At 45.5% G+C, this 13058-nt stretch overlaps 1 pseudogene; it reads right to left on the bottom strand.

Moving 5' to 3' along the window:
- Positions 1-760: 760 nt before the first annotated feature.
- On the bottom strand, positions 761-4638 carry LOC147005093 (chromatin remodeling regulator CECR2 pseudogene; annotated as a pseudogene).
- Positions 4639-13058: the final 8420 nt, after the last annotated feature.

The following is a 13058-nucleotide window of genomic DNA, read 5'->3' as shown; positions in this document are numbered from 1 at the left end:
ACACCCAGTAAAGCCCCATGACAGCACCGTCCAATCAACTGTGAAATGAATGCTGAGGAGGACATGTTGTCTCCGAGGCCAGCTGCAGAGGAAACAAGTTAAGGGAAATATATAAGCTGCAGCCTTCTGGATCTCTTCTCCTCGTTCCTCAGGCATTCAGTGAGACCTGACTGTACAAAGACAGAGAATCTTCCAGTACAGTATGCTGGCCATATCGGGGAAGGACTCCCAACTCCTCCATGTACCCACCTGACTGTCCCACTATATATACAATACAGTCACCACAAAAAAAAATAATAATTTTAATTTGGCAACATGAAACTTCTGTAAACTGGACCAGCTCCAAAAACATTAATACTAAAGTAGTCCCTTCACCAAATATATACCTGAGATTAGCTGCTCATGAAAGTTTAAAGGCACCACTCCAGCATTACATGTACACTCCACCCAAGTTTAAATTGATTTTCCCTGGACAAGAGTCTTGGGATTTGGAGAAGCCAGCAAGAACTCCAGGTATATTGCTGTGGGTAAGTTTGTCAGCTGTGCAGATGATCCCAGCTACAGGCCAGCCAGTTATCTAAAGAGTATGCACCTAAGGCTTATACTGTTCAGCTCTGAGGAAGGCTTGATTCACAGTGAAGAGGTGGAACCGGAAGACAGGACAGAGATGTACAGCATTCATTCCTCCAAATCCGCCAGGCCTGACTTATGGTCTCCACAAGCAGCCGTCCACTTCCTTAGGGCTTAGGTCCTCCCTAGACTAGCTCTGATCCAGAGGAAGTATTGGGATTTTATGAGTCAGCAACTGTTCTGGTGACTCCACAGGCGCCCAGGTCTTTTGGAATAAGGACTGTGACTGGACTGGATGCATTTGCAATCCCGTTGGTCTGTGTACTTCTTGAAATGTGCCTCTTAATCTGCTTCAAGTGCCAGTCTGCTCCATCATCGAAGCCTGAAAGTGACCTAGGCCCTCTTTGTGACAGAAGTTGAGGGAACGCTCTGGAGAGAGGCCATTGGGTTGGGTGGCTACTGGGTGGGGATGTGGATGGGCAGGCACAGAGGATGGGTATGCCCTGGGGTGAAAATGACTGGCTGATCACTGAGGAGTGTATGGAGACCCTGTCTGCAGCATCACACTGTGGGGTGGGAAAGCAGATGAACCAAAAGTCATTCCTGAACTCAGAGATGGTGGTGGAGTTCCATAAAGATAGACACTGGTTGACAGTGAGTTCTGCCACTTGGGAGCTGCATCATGGTTGTCGAGATCTAGAATTTTGGGGGACTCTCTGGCCTCTCCACAGATTCGTCCATCTTTTCTTCTTCTGGACCAGAATTGTGTCCATCAGGAGGAACAACCTTAGCAGTCACTGCATCCATTTGAGTTGGAGGAGTTAAGGCAGAATTTAGTGTCTCACAACCTTGCAGACTAGACAGGACATTCTTCTCTGGGAAGAGGGAGCATGGAGGGTGACTCCCTGGGGGTCCACTTGGGCTTCTCTGGGAAGGGAGAGATCTCTGCCAATCAGAAAAGCCCTGTGGACATGTATAATGAGGAGTCCTCTGATAGGGGTGGTAGGAAGGCAGAGAAGAAGGCTGGTAGGTATATCTCATTCCTTGCTGAGGATGGTACCTAGGAAAGAGTCCAGGGTGGGGACCATTATCCTGGAACCCCCTGGGAGGAAAGGACTGAAGCTGTGATCCTGAGGACTTTCCTCCCATCATAGAGCCCAAGCCTTGCAAACTTGGACTCATAGAGTACTGTGTAGCTGAGTTAGAGTATTCTATGCCAGGCATGTATAAGGGAGAAAACTGGTTCACCTTGCCAGCCATGCAACCGGGATCTGTGCAAAGAGGTGTAGTAGCATTCGGTCCTATGCATAGCATGGCTTCTTGCAATGTTTTACCCCTGGGGCAGATTGGCTTTTCTGGACCACTACCATCAAGGCCCTTCCCCTCTGACCTACAGGGAGATGCTTCACCAAGGACCTCATTTTCAGGTAGATTCCCCATCTCTGCCACTATGGAGAAGTCTCTCAAACAGCCTTGCACAGCTGGGCTGCTGTAGCTATTGTCCAAAGGCCAGGTGTTCTTGTTCTTTGATGTGTTAGAAGTGTCTGCAGAGTCTGAAGCATCACTATTGAGTCGGAGGTCCTCTGTTTCCCTTTCTTGTGGTGAGCTTTGCCTGGTACCGCTGGCTTGCAAGGGAGGTGCAGGGTGAAGTAGTTGTTTGAGGTATACCCCCTCTGAAGAACAAATGCTTGCTGCTTTCTCTTCATGTCCAGACAAAGGCTCTTGGTCTTCCTCAGGCTCTTGTGTTTCAGTCATCTCCTGTGTACTCCCAGGGTTGTCCAATGCAGTCTAGGGCTCTGACACACATACTGATGACGAATGAGCTACCTTTAGAGAGGGACCAGGTATTGGGGAGGAGTGCGCTGGAGGGGGGTGGTAAGGCATACCTGGGGGAAAGACTCCGGAGGGGAGCTGCTTCATGGCAATCATTTCAGGGCTGTCCATCATGGATTCCCCTACTTGTGCCCCCCGGGGCACCTGGGAGGGCCCTCTGAATCCAGGACTTGGTGCTGGAGTTGGAGGTGGCTGCAAACCACGTCCATCAGACTTACAGGGTGGCTGCATATACCCTGAAGAAGGAACACCATGAGGTAGAAAGCTTGACTGTTTAGTCCACTGGTTTGGTGGGATAGGTTGTCTCATCACTTGGCCATCCATCACATGACCAATGGTATGAGGGTGGTGAGAGGTTCCTGAACCCAGGTGGGGATTCTCAACTGGCCCCAAACATCCAGGGTTTACAGTACCATGGTTCCCATTCCAAACAGCAGGGTGTCCTCGATTTAGATACTTGTATGAATGATAAATATGACCGGGAGGAATTTCAGACCTTTCAGGAAAGTCTGGGGGTCGGGCTGGAGTCCCACCATGCCTAGAAGGAATAAATCCTGCCTGGAATGGAGCTGGTGGATACATGTTTCCAACTTGACTGGGACAATTCATCTGCCCAAGCTGTAAGGATGGGACATGTGACACCATATTGGAAAGGTCTGAAGCACTGAGCAGGGATCCCCAATGGTTGCTAATTCCAACTGGAGACTGTATAGCAAAGGTTGGGTGTTGCAAGGGCTCCTCTGGGGGCACCTCTAGAATTCAAGAGGAGCCATGTAAGTTGATGGGTTCTGATCCTTGAAGAGAGCCAAACGTTCCTGGTGCTGCTGGCTTCATCTGGTTTAAAAGGGATGCGTGACTAGGCACCCTACCACAATGCAGGGGGCAAGAAAAGCCTTGGCCATTTGATGTGCGGACCTCTGGAGGGAGTTTATGGAACTGCTGCTCTGATTGTCCCCTGAGGAGGCAGCTCAGTGTGCTGTGGGCAATGATTTTCCCCCATTCTTTACTGGTGGCTGTTTCCTGCTCTACACTTCTGTGTTTCTTGAGAGAGTCCAAACATGGCTTCCACTATTTCTACCAGACTGACTCCTTCTTTTTTAGCATTTTTCATCCTCTTTGATCCAAAATTCTTCATCTGTGTCTCCATCTTCACCAGGAAAGTGTTTTGTCATGGCCCGATGGAAACACTGCTCTAAATTGTCAGACATCTTGGTATATTCATTACTGTCACCATTGTATTTTCGGCAATTTTTGAACATGGTCTTCGTGACATTTACAAATTCCTCCCTGGTAAACTATGAACCTCCATTTAATTTCTTCTCCATGCTTGAAATATCCATGGGGGTCTTAATAATCTGGTAATAGTTGGGGGCATAAGATTCATCCACAGGTTCCAAGAAGGGCCAGGAATTCTTGTGAGCCTTCGCCACATCTAGAACTTTTACAAGGCAGTGAAATCGTCATCCAATTCAAAGAGGTCCTTGGTCTTCTTCCATTCCCTCATAGGAGAATTCAGATCCAAATGGGAAAGTTCTGGGGGTAGCTCCTTGCCTTTAGCCAATAGCCATGCTCATTCTTCCCTGAGCTTTCTCCTCTTAGCCCAGACTTCCACTGCCTTGACCTTTTTCCTCCTTTTCCTGCATTCTCTCCTCCTTTAACATCTGATCTTGCTCCTTCTTCTGCACTGCAAGAAAGATCGGTCATTCCTCCTCCTCCCCCCTGTGCTTCTGTTTTTCTATCTTGGTGAGCATGGGAGTTTCCTCTAGCTTGATGAATTGGATGGGCAGGTGGACAGATATAAACCTGTGTTGCAGCTCTGGCTTTGTGCCCTGTGGACATTTTCCCTTCTGAGCAATCATGTTGCAGATTTCAGGCAGGAAGTCCTGCTAAGGAGCTTGTAGAGTTGCTGCTCTTGGAGAGAGGTCGGCTCTCAGGAAGCTCTCAGTAACCTGTCTCCATTCTTCTGTTAGACACAGGATCCACCAAGTACCTTGGCCTGCCCCTCCGGATCCATTTCTTTTGTGTAGGTCAGATGTCAAGGAGTTTTCTTCCTGCTTTTCACTGGATATAATCTCCTCCTGTAGTTTTTTTTTTTTCGTTTTGCAGGCCTTCCTCTCCTTTGTCTGTTTTTCCTGGAACATTTGAGACATTTTTTTTTTTTTTTTGCCTTTCACTTTCCCTGCTCAAGGAGAGTTCTCCATTGGACCTTCCGTGTACTAGGTCTTCTTTGTACATTTGTGTCCCATAGAAGTACCAGTACAGTGCACCTGAATTGTCTTCACCTAGAGGTTCAACTCAGAGACTGTCTGCATCCAGACCCTTGAGAAGATCAAAGACATCATCTGCAACAAGCGGGTAATCACAGAGGAGATGCAGGATCTCTACTCATGTACGCAGAGGAAGGTTTGAAAACTGGGATCTCTCAGAGGATTGGGCTTTCCTTCTTCAAGCTCACAACCTTAGTTAACAATATCTTCCAAGTAGCTGTGGAATGTCTGAGACGTGATACCTCTTCGCTAATAGCAGCCTTGAAGCAGGCAGGCAATCAGATCACTGATAAATACCAAGTCATCTCTGTGAAGAGCTGCCTCTAACTCCTCGATCTCGAAGTTGAGCAGGCATAACGCCTTGTGAAAGAACAAGCAGAATTGTGCGATGGCTGGGACTTCCCACCAGGAGCAGAGCACGCCCAGCATGGCCATGCAGCCTTCCTCTGGGCACATCTCCCTGCTGTGATTACTCACTCACTCTTGCTTGCTTCAATCTTGCTTGCTAGCTCCAACTCTGGCCATGGGGCAGCGCCTCTCACTCAGCAAATGGCAGCTCCCTCAGCTTAGCAAGAGCTCAAGCAGAGGCGGGCCAGGACAGGGGTAGTGCACTGGGGGAGTAGCTTGCAAACTCGCTCAAGCAGCCGCATGCTTGCCCCCTCCCTCAATGGCTGTCCCAACATCTGATTTAGTTATGGTTTTACTGCTGGGAACAGACACTATGACTAGGGCAAGACTTATAAAAACATTTCATTGGGGCGGGCTTACACGTTCAGAGGCTCAGTCAATTATCATCAAGCATGGCAGCATCCACACAGGCATGGCACGAGCAGAGCTGACAGTTCCACATCTTCACCCAAAGGCTGCTAGTAAAAGACCCATTTCCAGGCACCTAGGATGAGAGTATTAAGCCCACACACACAGTGACATGCCTACTGCAAACAGGTCACACCTATTCCAACAATGCTACCCATCCAAATGGTGCCACCCTCTGGTACAAGAGTATACAAACCATCACAACTTGGAAGCATTATGGCAAAAGCATGAAATAGACTGACGGCTGCCATGTAACAAATTTCCTACAGATATGGTAAGGGGGCAAGCCTTACCAGAGAGAACTTTGTATCATTAGGAAAGATGTCTGCATGATGTTAGCATGTTTATACAAGGTCCATTGCCTCAACAGGAGCACTTTCAAGGAGGACAGAGAATGTGTGTTTTACTTGAAATAAAGGGCTTCAGCACTGTGTCTCATACTGGTCGGTGCCGATTTCACCTCACTCTATCCATGCAGAGGAACCCAAGTTGTCCTCCCACCTTCCTTTTGAGCAAGGTATAGGCACAAAAAGACCAGGATGCAGAGCTGGTTTCCAATTCCTCAGTTATGCTCAATTTTTAACTAATGTTTAAACAAATACAGTGTGGTCACTTATTATTGATAGTCTTCACATCTTACTGAGGGCACCAATTGCTTGACTACAACCAACTCTCTAAAAAGTCTGCGCCCTGGGACATATATCAAGATCAATCTGGCATGGAGGTGCATGCACACTTTCCTGTACTGAACATAGAAAGGTGGAGGTAGAAGTTTGATGTATGGTAAATTGGCCACCAAGTTCACATTGTGTTCCTGGATTTCATCTCAGGACAAGGATGTGGAGAGTCTCTGATGGCTTCTGTCTAGCCCCTTGAAAGGTTCTCTGAGCTTTGGCCTCAGCACTTAATACTTCCTGCTGGGTCAGCAACACTAAAGGAAGCTAAGATTTTCATCGGCACAGTATCACGCTACCAGCAGTGGATATTAATCAGTTGTTCAGATGATGATACTCACTTTCATTTTTTCCTAATGTGGGCTAAGGGAAACAGAGAACATAGTCCTTAGAATGGAAAGATCATCCTCACTTCTCCATCTTCCCAGAAAGAAAGACTGGAAGGGAGAGAATGGTAAGTTCTTTATAATAGAAAAGACTTGGTAAGTGAGGCCTTTGATGTAGCGTGTGATTCAGTGTTGTTTTCTGAAACAGGGTCTCAAATACCCCATGTGGACCAAGTTAACCTTGAGCTCAGACAATTCTGCTTCCACTTTCCTATATTTGAGCTTCCAAGTGGGGCCTCCAAGTACTGTGGAAACATAACTAGTCATTGTGAGAGACCTGGATAATCTAATGCTAAGGCATGTACAGCACAGTATAGCAAAAGTTATTGATTTCTATGTCTGCCCCCTATTTCAGATAGTTGCTGTCATATGACAGCCAATCATCAACAGAGAAAACAACTTGACTCAGCAAAGTCATGGTGTCCACATTCTGTTGTGTTCTGTATGAGGTTTGTTAATCTTACAATGGTACATAAACCATTCCATGGGACCCCTCAAATTAAGGGTCAATATGCAGTTATATCTAAAATGGCCTGATCCGAACAGAGCACTGGATACTTCCCTATCTTTAAATGAACTAATTTTGTTTTTTCATTTGTTTTTGTTTGGTTGGTTGGTTTGGTTTTTGGGTTTTTGTTTTCTGTCTTTATAAGTTAACAAAGATGGATTTTTTGAGCTATGGCTCAGGCACAAATCCTGAGCAATGGTTCTGATCAATCAACTTTAGGGTCTGCATTTAATAAATCATTCATGTTTGACGGAAATTGGGTTTTGTGTGGTTTGTGGGGCCAAACATGAACCCAAATACAAGATGCCAAGACCTTGCCCAGTCAACTAACCTATGTCTATAGTATTACCCTATACTTTCTGCCTGCACATCCGCACCTCTGTTGAATATTTTATTTATTTCATACAGAAACTCATGGTCTAGCACACAGAGGGCTATAAGCAATACTGATCGGTGAGATTGGTGCAGTGAGAAAAGCCCCCACACAATCTGATGGTCACACATTGGTGGCTCCATATTTCAGTTTCCTTTGCCAAAAGATCTCTAGAATGTTGTCAGAAGCATGATGACTGCATGTCTCCCTCCTAAGGGATCTTGGGGCAAATTTCAAATGCTAAACACAAGGCTTCATGAGTGTGGTCCCTAACACACACCCACACTGCAACCAGCCCTGAAGGCTCAGCATGGATGAGATTTCATGCACCTGTATATGATTAGACAGGAGTAGATTTTGGCTGCATATTCAAACTGGTATGATTTCTCACTAAGTTTTAATGGCTCCTATTGCTGATTGAGGAAAATTTAAGGTAGGATGAGATATTTCTGAGAAGGGTTTGGAAAGGAAACACAGAGTTAGATACATAGGAATTACTTAGGTGTGGCCAATCAAGCCTAGAGCAAACCCTGGCTTTGGAAGGAGGATGTGCTCAATGGCTATGCCCCAGGAAAGAGCAGCTCAACTTCCTGTCAGTACAGGGAGAACATTAGCAGAGAACCAAAGGCTTTATGTAGTCCATGACATCAGCAGTCCCTTCTTGGACATTCTATTGTCTCCTGGAGTGTTCTAAGCAACCTCTGTGATGTCACCAGTGTTGTAGTTACAACAAGCTGACTGAGATTTCTCAGTCAGAGACTGGACATTGCAGTGATGGCCCTGCTTGCCCGACTTGGTAGACTTTTTCAGAGAACCAATGTGGATGGGAGAGAGACCAGAGAGGGGAGGAAGGATGCTGGCCTTCCATCTGAGAGTAATGAAGGACGAAGGAGGTGGACTTGGCAAATGAGGAGTAAGTCCTGGGAAGTGGATGTTGAGCTTCCTGGTAGGGGTGGCCTGAGCTGGCCTTTCTAGTAATGTGGAACTGGAGACTCTGGGTAGCAAAAAAACTTCCATGGTTATCACAATTCTTGAATCATCAAGGATATCAGAACAGTACTTTTCCATCCCCTAAGGCAGGAGTTGGCAAGGTCAAAGCTGTTAGGCTATGAACTTCAAGTCTTGACTTGCACTGGGTATTGTGGGTGTTACTTGGGGACAGAATGAGACCATCAGGAGTGACAGCGGGTCTAAGCTATGCCAGTTTGAGGGAAGGAATACCTGCACTTCAGTCCATGGCTTCTTTTAGCTCCTGTAGTTATCTGACATTAGTCACAGGGAGAGAATGGTGCTCCAGACCATGATGTCATGTTCTCAAAACTACTCTGACCTCCTGTTTGTGACAGTTCCTACCTTACCTTTCTTTATCACCAATTGTGGGTGGCAGCCATTTCTATACTGTAAACAAAGAACAAGCAGTTGATAGACCCAGAGGGGGATTCTATTTTTATTTCTGGGATGTTTTGTGTTTCAGGGGGGAAGTTGATCATTGTGATGAACATATTCTCCCCCTGCCTGACTTATTAAGCCAATTCCTTGGCTTAGAGTAACAGGTTGGATATCTGAGCATCTCCAAGATCTCAAATACTTGTGATAGTGAATTTGTAGTCTGACTTGTGAAACCACAGGGCTCAGGGCTCTGAAACCAAGTTGTTCCCTGAAGAAGACATCTCTCTGGTCCTCATAAGCACGTTTAAGGGGGAATGAGGATACATCTGGCTACTTACATCACCTGATCTCTCTAGAGTGATGGTAGAACTGAGATCCACTCAGAAGAAATCTCATGCTGGGACCAATCTCTTGGTGGTGTCACTAGGTTACAGGCCTTTTTCCTTCTCTTTGGTAAGTCCACACTCTTTGCATTCTCACATCAAATATTCTCATATTCATCTACATACAGTGGCTCACAGACAGACATCATCCCCTATACCTGTCATGAGCAAGGAGCAGTTTGAGAAGGAAGAGAACGAGCTGATTAAAGAGATCCAGCTCACTACCCAGGAGACAAATGAGCTGAGAGATCGCCTGATCTATGTGACCGAGGGATCCATGAACAAGAGGTATACGTTGCTCCATACCTGTGGTGTCATTCCGGGGTCTGCAATGCCTCCTTCATCTTATGCTTTTAAAGGGGTGGGTTCTAGGAAGCTATACCACCAGAACATAATTGGGCCTCACTTCATGCCCCTAAATACTTATTAGACGAGTGGCCACACCTGAAGTTTTGTCAGGAGCGAGAAGGGAAATAGACTCTTCTGCTCCCTCCACTTGAAAAGAGGAACTTGGAGTCTGAGTGAAGAACTCAGGGATAGAGGCAGTGATGATTTCCTAGGGTTCATTTGGAAAGCCTTTGACAGGAGGTTGCTAGGTGATGGGAGTTTGTAGTTGTGTTTTTACTTGTTTCGAAGGTGACTGAGTGTTGGAGCCTCCAGGTAGCAGCTGGAGGGGCCTGGTCCCACATGGTTCTTCTCAGTGCTTGATTAGAATGCCTGAAGTTCATGCCTGTTCCTGTTTGTCTGTGTGCCTTATACTCTGAGGCAGTAATGTTGCATGCATTGCTCTACCTCTCATTGTGTTCCCTTTGTCTCTGTCTCTCTTTCTCTTTCATTCTCTCACTCTTTGTTTCTCCATCCTGTGTATAGGTCTAAGTCTATGAGTCTATGTGCATACACAGGTACAGACCTGTGAATATGTTTTGTATGTTTTAATTTCTCTCCACAATTTGGAATCTAGGGGTAGGTGTTTTGGCCTGAGGATTTACTTACCTAAGAGTATCCAGGTGAGGTGGGTCCTGAGGCCTGGTAGTCCCCACTTTAAATAGCATTGCACTTTGACTATGTTGTCACGTGTGTTAGTACTTTTGTATTTTGGGGGCAGATTATAAATCTGTGGTGATGTCTGGACTCATCTCCAGAATTATATATAATAACTGTCTGTACAGTATTAGGTATCCAGGATTTAGAATCCCTTTTATGGAAACAGGGGAAAAACCATCACAGCTGTTTGGTGGGTAAAGACCTGTAGCCTAGACCCCTGAGAACATAACTGCTTAGTCTGCCCTTCAGACCTACTGAGTAACGCAGGGAGCCAGGGCACCCTCAATCTAGATGCCTAGCTTCTGGTGTTCAGGGGCCAGGATAGCCAGTTTCCCAAGGTTAAGAAAATCCCAGCATTTAGAATGCAGTGTGTGGTTTCCATGGCTGCAGTAGTCCAGGACCCAGCATGAGTTCATGTGTTACTAAAAGCCTAAGTTTATGGAGTTCTGTCTTCCTGGGGCCAGGCCCTACCACAGGCCAAATGGACACTATAAAGAACTGAAATTAAAGGAGAAGGAGATCATGACATTCCTACATGAATTAGAGAACAAGAACATGGAGGCCCGAGAGAACAAGCAGGAGCTCATGAAGGAGATAAATTTCTATCGGTAAGTACTTGTCTGGGAGGCCAACACTTGTGAAATGGCCATTTCTACCTTCCTTTGTTTCTGGTCGGGAGACTGCAGGTCTGGTTCTATACTTTATGCTTTTTAGGCATCAGTGTCCCTTGGATTTTTGGACTCAGTTTTCCTAGGTCTCTAGGAGACTGTTACCACTGCCAGTGTTCTCCAAGCATCCTCAGGAGCCTCTAAACAGACAAGTGATTCAGATCATCAGAAGGTTATTATGTTGTACTGGGCCTGTGGGGCTCAGGCAGGATTTTACAGAGCTAAGTGAGGTGTAATATGAGGATAGAGTGCCCTCCCTTTGGTTCTAATGACTACCCTGATTGTAGTTGCACCCTACTAATTGGTATTGTCCCAATGCATGGGCTGTCATGAGTAGATGGAGATCCCTGTTTCTTTTGGAAAAACATGGACCCTTTTGGTGTTTGGACTGCAGCACAAATTTCTTCTTCCATGAAATGGCTATTTGCTATTTGTACAGCTGTCATGGATGTATCCTGGTGGATTGTATTAGGTCTTCACAGGAATCAGGGTACATGTCAGGTTAATGGGACCTGTAAGTAGAAATGGGAGGAGGAGGCTGCAGGAACTTACCATGCAGAGTGTGTTTCCAGTAACCTGCACAGCCGGCTCCTGCTGGAGAAGAATCTTATAAAGAAGAATTTGGCAATATTGCAGCAGGAGAAGAAGGAAGTACTGGCTGATTGGGCCGTCATTCGTCAATGTTTGATGGAGTTGAACCTGAGTGGTACAGAAGAACAGGAGAAGACCAACAACCTGGAGACTAAAGAACATCAGGTAGGGACAAACAATTCGGCCAGGCTATGACTATCTGATAATTGGCACAATAGAATCTATCTTTGCTTCCTCCCACCAACTTTCTAATCCATACTTCCAAGCAGCCGCCCTCCTCATGGAATGTAGCTGTTCTTTGCTCTTTTTTCACACAAGTATTCTGGGAAGTTAGCCTCTTGTGAGACTCTGAATTAGCCTCTTTGGAGGCACTATTATCACTGGCAAGTGAACCTTTCAACTCTGCTTTAGTCTTCTGTCCACTCAGGGTGACAGGTGAATAACATGTCACATTCTTGCATGCATGTCTTCAGATAGGTGGAATGCTATGTGGAGGTTTGAGTGAATTCTGGGTCCTATCTGCAGATTTCACATCAGTAATTTCAGTTAGCATATTAATGCTGACTGTCCAGTAAAGATGAGGTAGTGGGAGATAAAGGTCTGACAGCTGCCATACCTTTCCCCACCATTCCTGTGTCTTAGTAACTGCCTTCCTTTCCCAGGTCTCAGAAACTGCTAGAGAGCTGGGATTGGCCACAGCTAAAGAAGAGACCATCTTGCAAAATGTGTTGTCATGCCAGAAGGCCCCTGCTGACCCTGATCTCCAACATCCAGAATCTTCCTCAGATGAATCTTCCTCAGATGAATCTCTTTATATCACATGTCCTGAGTGGGAATAGGCCCTAACTAGGAAGCCATGGCTGATTCAGGGTGTTATTCCCTTTTCTCTTCAGATAATTCCTCTTGGCAGAGAACGGAGGTGACTGCACTGCTAACAAATGTCCAAGAGGAGTAACAGGCTATAGGTCTGTGCTGCTAAAAGTGAAGAAAAAAGATGAACAATAATTTTTTTATAGTTTTGTTTGAAGTTTTCATTTTTTGTTCTTTGAGTTTTTGCTATGTTATTTAAAAGTTATATGTTCTTGTTCTTGTATTTCATTGTTTATTTTTGCCTTTATCTCTATATTAATTGAAATTGTAAAACCTATTTTTTAAAAATTCTATTTCTTATGCAAAAAATGGATTTGCAAGTCGTGACTTTTGAGACCATCTTCCTTATTCAGGTTTTCTATCCCCTGCTGTAGACCTAGAACTCACATCCAGAAATGGATCTTTGTAAGTTCCAGACAGCCAGGGCTATATAGTAAAGTCATAGCCACCTAGGGGTATACAAGGTGATGAACTTTTGTGTATCAATAATTTTATTTACCCCATGGACACACACTTGGTGATGTAATCACTGCCATACTGCATCCATGGTGTCATGAATTCTCATACTCCTAACATATAGCACTCTGTCACACACACACATTCATTCATGATCCTGTGAACCAGATACTGAGGAATATACAATCATTGTTCTAGAGCTGCTGAGGATATAAACACATTCAGAAAGG

Source organism: Mus caroli, unplaced genomic scaffold, assembly GCF_978045245.1.
Source record: "Mus caroli unplaced genomic scaffold, Mus_caroli_1 scaffold_4, whole genome shotgun sequence".
NCBI lineage: Eukaryota > Metazoa > Chordata > Mammalia > Rodentia > Muridae > Mus > Mus caroli.
Note: the sequence above shows the minus strand (reverse complement) of the source record. Positions and strands in the feature narration are given on the sequence as shown.